Source organism: Aquarana catesbeiana, linkage group LG10, assembly GCF_042186555.1.
Source record: "Aquarana catesbeiana isolate 2022-GZ linkage group LG10, ASM4218655v1, whole genome shotgun sequence".
In the NCBI taxonomy this organism is placed as follows: domain Eukaryota; kingdom Metazoa; phylum Chordata; class Amphibia; order Anura; family Ranidae; genus Aquarana; species Aquarana catesbeiana.
The window spans coordinates 16730119-16745416 of NC_133333.1; the positions used below are offsets into that span (position 1 = coordinate 16730119).

The window sequence follows — 15298 nt, forward strand, 5'->3', positions numbered from 1 at the left end:
ATAAGTGAATGTACAGACACACACAGGATTTAAAGGGAAAGGGGGGGGGGGGGGGTGGAATAATGTAAACAAATGTACTTAATGAATGAGAATGTTAACTAACCCATAGCAACCAGTAAGATGTGAGCAATCTCTGCAGACAGATGAGGGCCGATTAGTTGCCGTTGGTTACTTTGCAGAGATGCACGCTTTCTGCCCTGAGCAAGGCCTTCTGTTTTCTGAAACCAGTATAGCATTCTGTATGGAGCCTTTCTGAGCCCAAATCGGTTGGAAATTTTGGTACCGAAAATTCAGGATTCTTGACTGCAAATTTACAGTTAAAAAAAAAAAAAAAAAATATATATATATATATATATATATATATATATATATATATATATATATATATATATATATATATATATATATATATATATATATATATATATATATATATATATTATAGAGACAGATATCTCTCTATCTATCTATCTATCTATATATCTATATATCTATATATATATATATATATATATATATAATCTCTATATCTTATATATATATATATATATATTTATATATATTTTTTTTAAATATATAATTGTATTATATTTGACTTTCATTTAATATCATGTACTCAAATGAATATGTCGCCCATTATCGGCAACTTTAAAAGAAAAACGCATCCCTTTTAAATTCTATGTATGTCTTCACACTGGTCCGTTGCTGTGTTAAAAATCTTGCTTGCTGCATTTTTGGTCAGTGAAAAAAAAAAAAAAGCACCTCTATCTTAAAAAAAAAAAATCCAATAAAAATCTTTGAATTGAAAAAAAAAAATGCACCTCCCTGTTGAAAAGCATTGAAAAAATGTAGCAAGAACGCATCAATAACGCACCCGTGTTATGTTTTTGATGCAGTTTTTGAGTCACATGATCTATAAAAAACACACAATAAGCATAGTAAAATCGCAGCAAACTTGGGTGCGTTATCGGCACCCTTTTCTCTATCGGCAAAATGCCAAAAACGCAATTTTCGTCCGCTGAAATTTCGGTGCATCTCTAGTTGAAATCGGGGGAAGGACAGAATCCCCAGTAGTCCAGGAGCAACTGGTTTGAAGAATATAAATTCTAACTCGCTTGTTAAAACTGACTAATTGGACAGAGTGGCTTCAGGATTCCCCCCCAAAAAAAAAATTAAATCTATAGAACAGTCTTCCTCAAATCAGAACTGAACTTCGGAACGTTTAACATGGTCTCGGAATTTTGATGTTTGTTGATGAATGTTCCCGACTCCCGGCCACTTTTAGCGACATTTTAACCGGGATGCATAGCCCATCCCTTTTGCTTGTGTATGCTCTGCATTATTAGTTGCGTTCTGTAATGCCCGGTCTTGATCATATGCAGCTGTCGTATATTCTTTCCATTCTGTTTTGTAGGATTCATTGATGGCTAAATAAGGAATTTAAAAAAAAAAAAAAACTGAATTTTGGGATTATTAATTTGCAGGAATTATGTAGCGCCAACAGTTTGCGCAGCGCTTTCCAACATGAGGCAGACAGTACAGTTACAATGCAATTCAATACAGGAGGAATCAAAGTGCTCGTTAGAGCTTACAATCTAAGTGGGAGTGTCTTGTGTATTCTTAGTTGACTCTTGGTTTGCGTTAGGTGGTACTTCCAGATCTGAACAGTAATCCAGTGTGAAATGTGTTTAGAAACTTCCAGTAATAAAGACCAGTGACTCCTGCTCTTTCTACTTGCACAGAGTGACTGGTCTGGTCTCCGCCCCTTCCTGTAGTTTTATTGCCCTGGTATAGCAGTGATTTCTAGCGGTCTCCTGAAGCATGTCCCCAATCTCCAACATCCATAACATGTCCGCAGTCTCTGACCATCTCCTGTACCATCTCTTGTATCATGTCCGCAGTCTCTGACCATCTCCTGTACCATGTCCGCAGTCTCTGACCATCTCCTGTACCGTGTCCGCAGTCTCTGACCGTCTCCTGTACCCTGTCCGCAGTCTCTGACCGTCTCCTGTACCGTGTCCGCAGTCTCTGACCGTCTCCTGTACCGTGTCCGCAGTCTCTGACCGTCTCCTGTACCGTGTCCGCAGTCTCTGACCGTCTCCTGTACCGTGTCCGCAGTCTCTGACCGTCTCCTGTACCGTGTCCGCAGTCTCTGACCGTCTCCTGTACCGTGTCCGCAGTCTCTGACCGTCTCCTGTACCGTGTCCGCAGTCTCTGACCGTCTCCTGTACCGTGTCCGCAGTCTCTGACCGTCTCCTGTACCGTGTCCGCAGTCTCTGACCGTCTCCTGTACCGTGTCCGCAGTCTCTGACCGTCTCCTGTACCGTGTCCGCAGTCTCTGACCGTCTCCTGTACCGTGTCCGCAGTCTCTGACCGTCTCCTGTACCGTGTCCGCAGTCTCTGACCGTCTCCTGTACCGTGTCCGCAGTCTCTGACCGTCTCCTGTACCGTGTCCGCAGTCTCTGACCGTCTCCTGTACCGTGTCCGCAGTCTCTGACCGTCTCCTGTACCGTGTCCGCAGTCTCTGACCGTCTCCTGTACCGTGTCCGCAGTCTCTGACCGTCTCCTGTACCGTGTCCGCAGTCTCTGACCGTCTCCTGTACCGTGTCCGCAGTCTCTGACCGTCTCCTGTACCGTGTCCGCAGTCTCTGACCGTCTCCTGTACCGTGTCCGCAGTCTCTGACCGTCTCCTGTACCGTGTCCGCAGTCTCTGACCGTCTCCTGTACCGTGTCCGCAGTCTCTGACCGTCTCCTGTACCGTGTCCGCAGTCTCTGACCGTCTCCTGTACCGTGTCCGCAGTCTCTGACCGTCTCCTGTACCGTGTCCGCAGTCTCTGACCGTCTCCTGTACCGTGTCCGCAGTCTCTGACCGTCTCCTGTACCGTGTCCGCAGTCTCTGACCGTCTCCTGTACCGTGTCCGCAGTCTCTGACCGTCTCCTGTACCGTGTCCGCAGTCTCTGACCGTCTCCTGTACCGTGTCCGCAGTCTCTGACCGTCTCCTGTACCGTGTCCGCAGTCTCTGACCGTCTCCTGTACCGTGTCCGCAGTCTCTGACCGTCTCCTGTACCGTGTCCGCAGTCTCTGACCGTCTCCTGTACCGTGTCCGCAGTCTCTGACCGTCTCCTGTACCGTGTCCGCAGTCTCTGACCGTCTCCTGTACCGTGTCCGCAGTCTCTGACCGTCTCCTGTACCGTGTCCGCAGTCTCTGACCGTCTCCTGTACCGTGTCCGCAGTCTCTGACCGTCTCCTGTACCGTGTCCGCAGTCTCTGACCGTCTCCTGTACCGTGTCCGCAGTCTCTGACCGTCTCCTGTACCGTGTCCGCAGTCTCTGACCGTCTCCTGTACCGTGTCCGCAGTCTCTGACCGTCTCCTGTACCGTGTCCGCAGTCTCTGACCGTCTCCTGTACCGTGTCCGCAGTCTCTGACCGTCTCCTGTACCGTGTCCGCAGTCTCTGACCGTCTCCTGTACCGTGTCCGCAGTCTCTGACCGTCTCCTGTACCGTGTCCGCAGTCTCTGACCGTCTCCTGTACCGTGTCCGCAGTCTCTGACCGTCTCCTGTACCGTGTCCGCAGTCTCTGACCGTCTCCTGTACCGTGTCCGCAGTCTCTGACCGTCTCCTGTACCGTGTCCGCAGTCTCTGACCGTCTCCTGTACCGTGTCCGCAGTCTCTGACCGTCTCCGGTACCGTGTCCGCAGTCTCTGACCGTCTCCGGTACCGTGTCCGCAGTCTCTGACCGTCTCCGGTACCGTGTCCGCAGTCTCTGACCGTCTCCGGTACCGTGTCCGCAGTCTCTGACCGTCTCCGGTACCGTGTCCGCAGTCTCTGACCGTCTCCGGTACCGTGTCCGCAGTCTCTGACCGTCTCCGGTACCGTGTCCGCAGTCTCTGACCGTCTCCGGTACCGTGTCCGCAGTCTCTGACCGTCTCCGGTACCGTGTCCGCAGTCTCTGACCGTCTCCGGTACCGTGTCCGCAGTCTCTGACCGTCTCCGGTACCGTGTCCGCAGTCTCTGACCGTCTCCGGTACCGTGTCCGCAGTCTCTGACCGTCTCCGGTACCGTGTCCGCAGTCTCTGACCGTCTCCGGTACCGTGTCCGCAGTCTCTGACCGTCTCCGGTACCGTGTCCGCAGTCTCTGACCGTCTCCGGTACCGTGTCCGCAGTCTCTGACCGTCTCCGGTACCGTGTCCGCAGTCTCTGACCGTCTCCGGTACCGTGTCCGCAGTCTCTGACCGTCTCCGGTACCGTGTCCGCAGTCTCTGACCGTCTCCGGTACCGTGTCCGCAGTCTCTGACCGTTTCCGGTACCGTGTCCGCAGTCTCTGACCGTCTCTTGTACCGTGTCCGCAGTCTCTGACCGTCTCTTGTACCGTGTCCGCAGTCTCTGACCGTCTCTTGTACCGTGTCCGCAGTCTCTGACTTTTATGTCAGACTGAGGACACCTTTGGTGGTGTTGGTGGCTACGCTTGTGGCCCCCTAAATCAAGAAAGTTGACCATCACTGGTCTAGAAGTTGTGTTGGTAAGGACCATCGCCGTTTGTGGTGCCTGAGCAGTAGATATAGGCAGAAAAGAATAATTTATGGTTCTATTCTTTTTCCAGGCTGGGAAATAACACGCTAACCGGCCATGTGTTTGGGAGAGGATATGTCAACTGCAGCAGGTGTTAAAACAGGTGCCCCCCCCCCCCCCCCAGCCTCCCGCATAACTTGTTTTTCATGGGAAATCTGAGGACAGAAATGGTGATGCTCAGGAGAACAGTTGACACAACATGCTGAGACTTGTGGGCAGCAGCTGAAAGACCACAGATTTCAGCCCTGGCTTTCAAAGTTTCTGAAATATAGACTGTCAGTATTGTCCCAAAGCCACCAATCGGACTGAAACTTTCATTGTCCAACTATTATTTCCTAGTGTGGCTTCCAGGTTAAATGGTTGCTACCAGACCTTCCTTGTCTCAGACACTTTTTGCTCAGAACATACATTAGAAAATAACAGTTGGAGAACAGAGGTTTGTCTGTGCCAAAAACGTTTTTTTTCTAATTTTGGATGGTGTGGGGGAGGATTAAAAGGCCTGTTGGGATTTTTACTGTTATCTGGGACTTCATTAGAGAGAATTTTCTCAACTTCCTGTCCTGCTGACAACAATTTTATCAGGCAGGAAGTTAGCGAAAACGGGGTGCGCAGAAATAAAATTCTGACTGGGTTCTGGTAGCCTCCTCCCCCCTACTCTAGTAAAGTATTTATATTTCTGTCTGTGTTGTTTTTTTTTTAGGAATTCTCCTCACTTCCTGTCTGGAAAAACCTGGTCAGCGGGACAGGAAGTGAGGGGAACTCTTATAGAGACTTGGTAAAAACCAGACCAGGAAGTCTGGTCTGGTAGGAAGAAAAAAGAAGAAAAAAATTTTTGGCTGGCTTGACATTTACTTAACCAGATTGGTGACTTTGGGGCAATACTACATGTTCCAGTTTGACAAATGAGGTTTTTTCATGTATGTTGTGTTTTATAGATCTGTTGGATGAGGGTGGCATCTGCCAACTCTTTGAAACCTATGGGGCATTTTAATAACTCTCTATGGTGGACTTTATATGGGGTCATTCAATAGTTTTATACCTCCAAGAGTGCAGCAGAAATTATTAAAATTCCTTAACTTGGTTGATTTTTTTTTTTATTTATTTTTTTTGCTAGGTCATATCTGACCACATATTTGCTATTGTAAAGATATTTTACTGTATCTTGATGGGCAAATATGGCTTCCAATGTTAGATAATGCTATTAAAGCGAAACCACAAACCGTAAATGATTTAACCACTTCCCGCCCGCCATATAGCAAAATGACGGCCGGAAAGTGGTTTTAATATCCTTACTGGGCGATATATGACGTCCATCAGGATAAACCGCAGGGGCGCGCAGCACGGCAATCGGCGGTGTGTCAGTCTGACACACCACATCTCTGATCTAGGTAAAGAATCTATGATGTAGGCTCTTTACCATGTGATCAGCTGTGTCCAATCACAGCTGATCACAGTGTAAACAAGAAGAACCATTTATAGCCATAAACTGATGGCTACACATAGGTGGCACGGATAGGCAGCACTGATGGGTACACATAGGTGGCACGGATGGGCACTGATAGGCGGCACAGATGGGCACTGATGTACAATAATTGATGGTACGGATGGATGCCAATCAGTGCCAAACAATAATGGCTGCCATTGTGGGCACTGACATCCATTGTGGGCACTGACTGGCATCCCTGGTGGTCTATAGTGGCATACCTGGTGGTGACATCCGTGGTGGTCCTAGTGGCGTCCCTGGTGGTCCAGTGTGGGAATCCTCGGGGGGGGGGGGGGGGGCTGCGCTGGTAATCAATGAGCACAGACCCCCCCCCCTGTGAGAGGAGCAGCCAATTGGCTCTCCTCTACTCCTGTCAGACGCCACTGAGTAAAAGACGATCAACGGCTCTTCCTGTTTACACTGTGATCAGCCGTGATTGGACACGGCTGATCACGTGGTAAAGAGCCTCCGCCAGAGATTCTTTACCTAGACCGGTGTTGTGGTGTGTCAGACTGGCAACACACCAACGATCGCCGCGATGAGCGCCCCCATGGGCGCGCGGCAGCTGTTATCCTGCTGGACGTCATATGACGCCTGGTCGGGATATTGAAACCACTTTGCCGCTGTCATTTTGCTATATGGCAGGTGGCAAGTGGTTAATATTCAAAGCAAACTCCCCCATCCATCTCCATGCTTTATTTTGCTAATAAATCACTTTGAAAAACACCCCCCCTAACATTTCTGGCTGTGGCCATCTTGAGTAGGGATTCCCTTCACTGGAACGAAGGTGCCAAGACCAACCTCTGAAAAACAACCCCACACCTTAAACACCCCCCCCCCCCCCCTCCACCAAATGATTTGCACCAGTGCACAAAGCAAGGTCCATAAAGGCCTGGATGAGCAAGTTTGGGGTGGAGGAACTTGAGTGGCCTGCACAGAGTCCTGACTTCATCCCGATAGAACACCTTTGGGATGAATTAGAGTGGAGACTGTGACCCAGACCTTCTCTTCCAACATCAGTGCCTGACGTCACAAATGCACTTCTGGAAGAATGGTCAAATGTTCTCATAAACACACTCCTAAACCTTGTGGACGGCCTTCCCAGAAGCTGGTATAGCTGGAAAGGATGGGCCTACTCAATATTGAACCCTACGGACTAAGACTGGGATGCCATTAAAGTTCAGGTGCGTGTAAAGGCAGGTGTCACAATACTTTTGACAATATAGTGTATCTTTAGTTTGAGTTAGATTTTGTTACATACTTTTATAGCCATGTTCCTTCTTCTTTTTTTTTTTTTTTTTCTTTTGCAGTTATTTTTTTCATATTGACAGCTTGTATTTTGGGATTTTTGCCCCTTTTAAAACTGTTACACAAGGCTGAAAGCGTCTCCTGAAACTTTTCCGGAGTGTATTTGTAGAATTCATGGAGCGTGCTGTAGATTTAGATCACTTTGAAGTTGGCTTCCCAGACAGAGCAGCTTCTTTTGAAATGTCTTTGTCTACATAAACATCTGTCAGTCATAAAATATTGAACTTCTGCGGGTGAACGCCCCCTTTTTTTTTTTTTTTTTTTTTTGTCCATTTTTACATCAAGTTCACAAACCTATGTAATTTTCAAACGTCCAGTTCCGGCGTAATGATTGACAGCGATGACTGCGCATGCATGTATAAATCTAGTATCTTAAATGTACAAAGATAAAAACAACAAACTATTTTTAGCGGTGTCCTATTTGGCAGGGACCTGTAGGTGTAGGAGGTGACTCTGTATGCAATTACATTGTTATGAATGGGAGCGAGTTAAACATTTAGGCATTTAACAGTTGGCTGCATGTAAAAAGAAACTTTGGGCCTTGTTAGTAAAGCTGTTGGTAGGCAGCATGAAGTCGTAGCAGCCAATCGAATGCCAGCTTTCATTTTCCAGCTGTCGTTTTGCAGCACAGGCGTTAATCTGGGTACCTTGAGGTTCTATTCACATTAGAGCATCTTCAAAGTCGCATGATTCCCAGTGCAACTTTGGGGCGACTTTTGGTGCAGTTTTGATTTGACTTAACATTCTGTGGATCAAAGTCGCACCAAAGTAGTTGGCGGTCGACCGATTATCAGTGGCTGATATTCCTTTTTTTTTGAAGTATCGGTCACAAAACTTACTGATATCGCTTCAAGGGATTTTAGAGTGTGGACGGTCAGCTTGCTTATAATAACCGATGCGGCTCAGTTATGACACCGGCCATGTGATGGTTTGACACTTTGGTTGAAGACACATGCAAATGTGACAGTTAGCAATGCCGTCATTCCAGGAATAGAACTGTTTTTTGAAACAGTTAAATCAATGGGTTTAGTTCCGCTTTATGATTTACTGCTGTTTAGGGGCTCTGGGCTTCAGCAAAATGGCAGCCCCCAGCAAGAAGACACAGGAACAATGCTAGAGGCAATTTACAACACAATTTTGGTAGAATAATTTTTAATGTGGAATGTATGTTCCTTGCTCGGCTGTTATAAGCAGCGGGAGCCCCCCCCCCCCTCCCCTCTGCTTTTCAGGGGCTCTGGGCTTCAGCAAAATGGCAGCCTCCAGCAAGAAGAGACAGGAACAATGCTTGGAGGCAATATACAATATACAACACAATTTTGGTAGAATAAATAATAAAGTGGAGTTCCACCCCCCCCCAAAAAAAAAAAAAAAAATTAGTTAAGTGCTTAAAAAATTAAAAAAAAAAACATTTGGAGAAAATTTTTTATTTTACTCGCCTCTAAATGCCTGTTGCTAGGGGGTCCATCGTAGTCTGCCTCCTTCGGTGCCTGGGCTCCTGACGTCACTTCCCTCGGCGCAGGAAGGGAGATCACCTCTCCCACCCTCCCTCTTGTCAGTCATCTTGGACACGTGACCGTTCCCAGATAATTGCAGGGCCAGTGACGGCGCGCAGGTCACGCAAGCGCAGTGGATGCCCGGATGTGAAGCCACAGCCGGGCGCCCACAGTTTAAATGCCGGCGCCGCCGAGCGGAGGGGGGAGGGGGGAGAGCGGAGGCTTCGATCCCCGCATCGCTGGACCCTGGGACAGGTAAGTGTTTGATTTAAAAGTCAGCAGCTGCAGCATTTGTAGCTGCTGACTTTTTACATTTTTTTTATTTTTTCAATGGGAACCGCGCTTTAAAGTGGAATGTATGTTCTTTGCTCGGCTGTTATTACAAGCAGCGTGAGGGGACGTCTCCCCTAAACTCCCCCCTGGTCTCAGATCTAGTAAATGCGATCTCATGATATCACTCTTCCGGATTACTGGCATCTTAAAGGCGCCATTTTTAAAAAATAGGAAGTATTCAAAAACGCCGATCTCGACGTTTTGAATTCTTTCATGTGCAGAGGAGGGGTTTTGGGTCTTTTGGACAGCAGGTCCCTCCATAAAGATTACCTGTCACATGCCTATTACCGTCACAAGGGATGTTTACATTCATTATGTCAGCAATAACAAATATATATATATTTAAAAGGATAGTGTAAAAATAAAAATTTTGAATCTACAGAATATTGGCACCTGATGTCGGCTATCGGCCTTGAAGGGAGCCGCACAATCGGTATCGGCCTTGAAAAAAACGATATCGATCGATCCCTAAAAGTAGTGCAGACACCTGTTCAAAGTCGCTGCAAGTTTGTCGCACCAATTTGAACGGGTGCCATTGAAAAGAATGGGGGGGGCGACTTGTCATGTGACATTGATGTCCAACGTTGCATGACAAATCGCACAAGTGTAAATGGAGTCTAAAGCATAACTTTACCTATAACAACTTGATAAAAAAATGTTCTTTACCAAGGAACATACATTCCACATTAATAATTATTCTACCAAAATCATGTGTTGTAAATTGCCTACAGCATTGTTTCTGTCTCTTCTTGCTGGGGGCTGCCATTTTGCTGAAGCCCAGAGCCCCTGAACAGCAGTAAATCATAAAGCGGAACTAAACCCATTGATTTAACGGTTTCAAAAAACAGTTCTATTCCTGGAATGACAGCATTGCTAACTGTCACATTTGCATGTGTCTTCAACCAAACTGTCAAACCATCAAATGGCCGGTGTCATAACTGATCACATATTTTACACAAAGTATAACTAAAGGCAAAACTTTTCTGTAAGTTTTGGATAGAGTGGAGAGGGATTGGAACATCTATCAGCTGTTATTGCTGTGTGTGTCCCGAGATTCGTCCTCTCTATTTGTCCTGTTGACCATTCTCCTTGAAAGTAATAGTCCCAAATTTTGAGTTTTCCCCAGAAAAATAATAGAGGGAAAATCTTCCAATAGGGACACTAGTTCTGGTGGCCTGGGGGGTCCCCAAAGAAATTCCCTTTGCAGGAATTTCCTCTCACTTCCTGTTTGGCTATGGGACAGGAAGTGAAAGGAAATCTCTGCAATGCAGGTGGCGGAAAAAAAAGTCTGACAGAGGTTATATCTCCCCCCTAAGCTGGATTCACACTATACAATTTTCTTTAGATTTACCAAACCAGTATAATATGGGGTCACACCTAAACACTTTAAATTTCTATGCAATCAGGCAGGACCTTGCACTATATAGTTGAAGGTAAATCTAAAGGAAATCTACCAACAAAAGTTGTCTAGTGTGTGTCCAGCTTTAAGTGGATGTAAACCCTCACATACACCCAGTGAAGAGAACAGCCTCAGATGATACACAGAGATAAAACAAATCTCCTTACATAAGTTTTACTTGTATATCTGCTGGCTTTAGCTTTTTTTACTGCATGTATATATATAGTTGTATTTAATATGTATATGTAGCACCGTGGCCCTGTGAGATAAGACATTTTGTTCTACCGTATGTCCTCACATGTAGTAGAATTACAATATAGCCTGATTTTATTTATTTAATTTTTTTTATTTGATGTCCTGTTAGAATTTTCTCTTCCTGATTCACCTGTGGGTGTGGATTCTTGCCATACACTGTGTGTGTGAGCTGATTGGAGGAAAGGTGCACACACACCCCCTTTTCTACATAGGCAGAGACTTGCAGAGCTGTGCTGTGAATAGACCAGCTCTCTGCTAATCTATTTATAGCACCCACCCTGACACAAAATTCAGGCTGGTTTTATCACAGTTGTTGGATAACTTGTCAGAAGTTTTCACGAGGATAACAGAAGAACGGAGCATGCGAAAGCTGCGGGACTTGGGGCTTTGAAGAGAGTTATGAAAACACTACAGATCTATGTCCTGGGCTCAAATTTCAGGAATCGGGTTTACATTCACTTTAACTCTATCCAAAATGGGGGGGGGGGGGGAGTTCGCCTATAGTTCTACTTTAAGTATTGGTGTGTTATTTATGTCACTCTTGAAACTTTTATACATACACTTTTGTATGTCTGTAAAGTTTTTTTTTTTATACTTTTTTCTTTGTCAATTTTTTATTTATTTATTATTTTATTTAAATTTATTTTTTATTTTCTTTTCTTGTTTTTTTTTTGGTAGTGCATTGGCTACCTGACCTAGGGAATTGTCCTTGTTCTTCTACAGAACAGCTTTTAAAGTGAACATTGTAGGCTGGGGTTGTCCCGATATCACTTTTTTAAGACCGAGTACAAGTACGGATACTGTTATTTATTTTTTTAATGTCATGTGACCGTTTTCAAAGCACAATACAGACTAATGATAGGTGGCACTTGTTGGCCTGGTATAATGGCATGAATGATGATAGGAAAGGAAGGATTTTTCAATGCTATATGGCAGGGGGTCTCAAACTGGCAGCCCTCCAGCTGTTGTGAAACTACAAGTCCCATGAGGCATTGCAAGACTGACGGTTACAAGCATGACTCCCACAGGCAGAGGCATGATGGGACTTGTAGATTTCCAACAGCTGGATTGCCGCCAGTTTGAGACCCCTGCTTCATGGCATATAGCATTGCAAAATCCTTCCTTTCCTCATCATTCATGTCATTTTATTATAGTAGTATGCTGCGACACCCATCTTGGTACACCTTGCACTCTCAAACTATATGGGTTGGGTGTAACAAGATGTCCGCTGCTGGCTTACTGTGGCTGAGAGCAGGGTGTACCAAGATGGGCGTCGTAAGGTTTAACCTCCAAGGGAGACACGGAACGTCGCTTCCTTTACCGAATATGACGGCTCCTGTCTTCCGATTTCGACGGAATATGCGGCTGCCACCCTGCTCCGGCCAGCTTACCCCTAGTTCCACTGCGGCCAGCCTGTTGACTCGCTCTCCGCTCCGCCCGCTGACTTCCGGTTGCGGATTAGGTATCGGGCGCATTTGTGTGAGTATCGGTATCGGGACATTCCAATTGTAGGCACAAGTAATCAAGTAAGTTGGCAGTTTTACTAGATAGGTGGTGATGGTTCTCATTTTTGATTTGAATCTCATGGGCAGCCCCAGAACAGCCCACAACTTCCTCATGTTCAACCCACATCCAACCATACAATACCAGTCACCCGAGTGACTTGAGTGGGGGCCGGGCATTTCCACCCGAGGGGGGTTAGAGGAGTTGTGCCGATACTGACTTTCGTAAAGGAGCTTCTTAGAGGTACTAAAATAGATGTGCACAGCTGTCTATTATAGCTGCTAGTTTTCTCTTGCCCACAGCTTCAAGTAAACCACTAAACACACCGATGAAATGCATAAAAAGGAATGGTTTTACCTGCCAAAGGATTTGCCTTTTTGCCCATCCAGTCTCGAGGTTTATACTGCTCTTGCACACAGCACAGCTCCCTTCTAGGAGGGGAGGAGGCCTGATTTTTGTCTGCAGCTGTACAGGAACACTTTTAAAGCTGAAGTCCAGCTTTTGTAACTCTTTATATAGTTTGTTTGGGCCAAACTATGTCCCTCACTAACATGTGAGGCCGCTGGATGTGCAGTATAAACTGTATATAGCTGAAGCCACATATACTGCACTGTGTTCCGGGTATGAGCCAAGACCCTCCTGTCTCATACCTGGACACCAATAGGCAGCACTCAGCCATTCATAGAAAGCAATGTACTCTAGCAATGAATACAAAGCTTCCTCTGGCTGATTCTGAGCTTGTGACCTCATCAGCCCACCTCTCTGATTCAGCCAATTAGAGGAAGCTTTGTATTAGAGGGGCACCAAAGGGAAATTTTGGTACCGAAACCAAAAAAAGCAGGATGCACTTTAACCAAAAATGAGTTTTTAAAAAATATATTTATTTTTATACAAACAGGCTACCAAATATAAATGAAAACAGGTAAACAGTAGCGCTTAAAGAGGAAGTAAATCCCGATGGGTTTTACTTCCTCTTTTGATCCCCGCAAGGCCTGCAAATTAAAAGCATAATGGGCTAATATGCATCACATACAAGCCCACTATATGACACTGTGCAGGCCGCGTCCATTTTCGCCCCTCTTCCTTCCGGGGCCACGGGCTCCAGATCTGTGACTGGCCGGAGCCGCGTGACGTCACTCCTGCTGCGCAGCACGTCTGTCACGGCACACGCTGGGGGAAGAAACGGCACGGTGGTCCGTTTCTTCACAGTGCATGAGCCGATGACGACATTGGCGCACTACAAGTGATATATCTCCTAAAACAGCGCACGTTTAGGAGATATTTCCACTACCTATAGATAAGCCTTGTTCTAGGCTTACCTGTAGATAAAAGTAAGACTAAAGGGTTTACAACCACTTTAAAGTTAAATAATTACCAGCTAAAAATATATGAATAACACGTTTTTAGCTGGTAATTATTTACCTATTAAGCGCTACTGTTTACCTCTTTTCATTTATATTTGGTAGCCTGTTTGTATATTTTATCATTTGTAAGTGGCTGCTTATTCTAATTGTACATCTTTGAATTATAGCTTTATCCGTGGCACAGTGTCTAGATCCCATTTTTTTGGGTGCATTTTATAAGATCTTGTGGTTTTATTATATTTATTTTTTTATATATAATTGTATTATATTCAACTTTTTAAGTATTATTATTCTGAATTTTTAATGAGTATAAATTTATTGGCAACTTTAGCTCAAGAAAAATGTATCCCTTTTAAATTCTATGTATATCTTCACAATGGTCCGCTGCACTTCCGTTGTGTTAAAAATCTCGCTTGCTGCATTTTTGGTCCGTTTAAAAAAAAAAAAAACACACCAAAAACACACGTACCTATTGAAAACGCAGCAAGGACCCATCAATAACGCACCTGTTATTTTTTTGATGCGTTTTTTCACATGACCTGTAAAATTGTGGCAAAATTGCATGCGTTTTCGGCACCATTAACGGCACCCTTTTCTCTTAAAGGCAAAATGCCGATTAACACCATTTTCACCCGATATGTTTTGGCGTATCTTTACTTCGTATTCATTGCTTTCTATGAATGGTTTAGCACTGCTCAGACTCTATGGTGTTCCGGGTATAACATGGGAAGGTCTCGGCTCGCACCCGGAACACAGTGAGGTATGCTGTATGTTGTCTCGGCTACATACAGTTTATACCGCACATCCAGTGGCCTCACATATTAGTAATGGGACATATTTCATTTGGGGCCAGCTTGTAAAGTGTAACAATCTGGAGTATAGCTTTAGGCTGGGTTCACATATACACAGGGCCGGTTTTTGTGTGCAGTCTCTGGTGCGTTTCCATTCAGCAGTTCAGGTGCCAATTTGACACTTAAATCGCACCTGAACTGGACTGAAAAACGCACAGGACCCTTTTTTTTAGTTTGCACCGCAACCAGCCCACATATATGTGAATCGGCTCTGTTAAAAGCCGGTCTGGTTCACGTGTATTACAAACCGGAAGCGGTTCAAGACCCATCTAGTTTGCATATATGTGAACTGAGCCTTAAATGTCTAGACAGTGAGAGAAGCAGCAGAATGATAAGCTCATGTCTCTGTCACTCTCCTCCGAACAGCTTGTTCCTACTTGGCACATCTGATTGCTTCCTCGTGCTGCTTTTTCCCCTATTCTGAGCTCTGCTGTACAAGAATTGTAAGAGGCTGATACTGAGCTGAACTCGGGCACTGGCATTGCTTTCCTTAAAAAAAAAAAAAAATACATCTAATGATGGAATAAAGAATGAAAAGCTGCTTTAATTTGTATCTTTTATATCTGCCTGGAATTCAGTTTTTGCAATCTTAAATGACAAATCTTCCAATCAATGTGAATTGGAGGTTTGTAGGGGGAGGAGCACAGCCATTCAGAAAAGGTTGCTGGGTTTGCTGCTCGCTGGTGAGCTCCTCCCCGGTGTCTTGCCAAGAAAGTTCCCTCGACGGATAAGTTCCCCC

The 15298-nt window shown here is 45.3% G+C and overlaps 1 protein-coding gene across 3 annotated transcripts in view; it reads left to right on the forward strand.

The window, feature by feature from the left end:
* The window catches only part of LOC141110390 (dual specificity tyrosine-phosphorylation-regulated kinase 1B-like), a 130936-nt gene that overhangs the window by 29076 nt on the left and 86562 nt on the right, over nt 1–15298 (forward strand). The gene's annotated exons all lie outside the window — the stretch shown is intronic.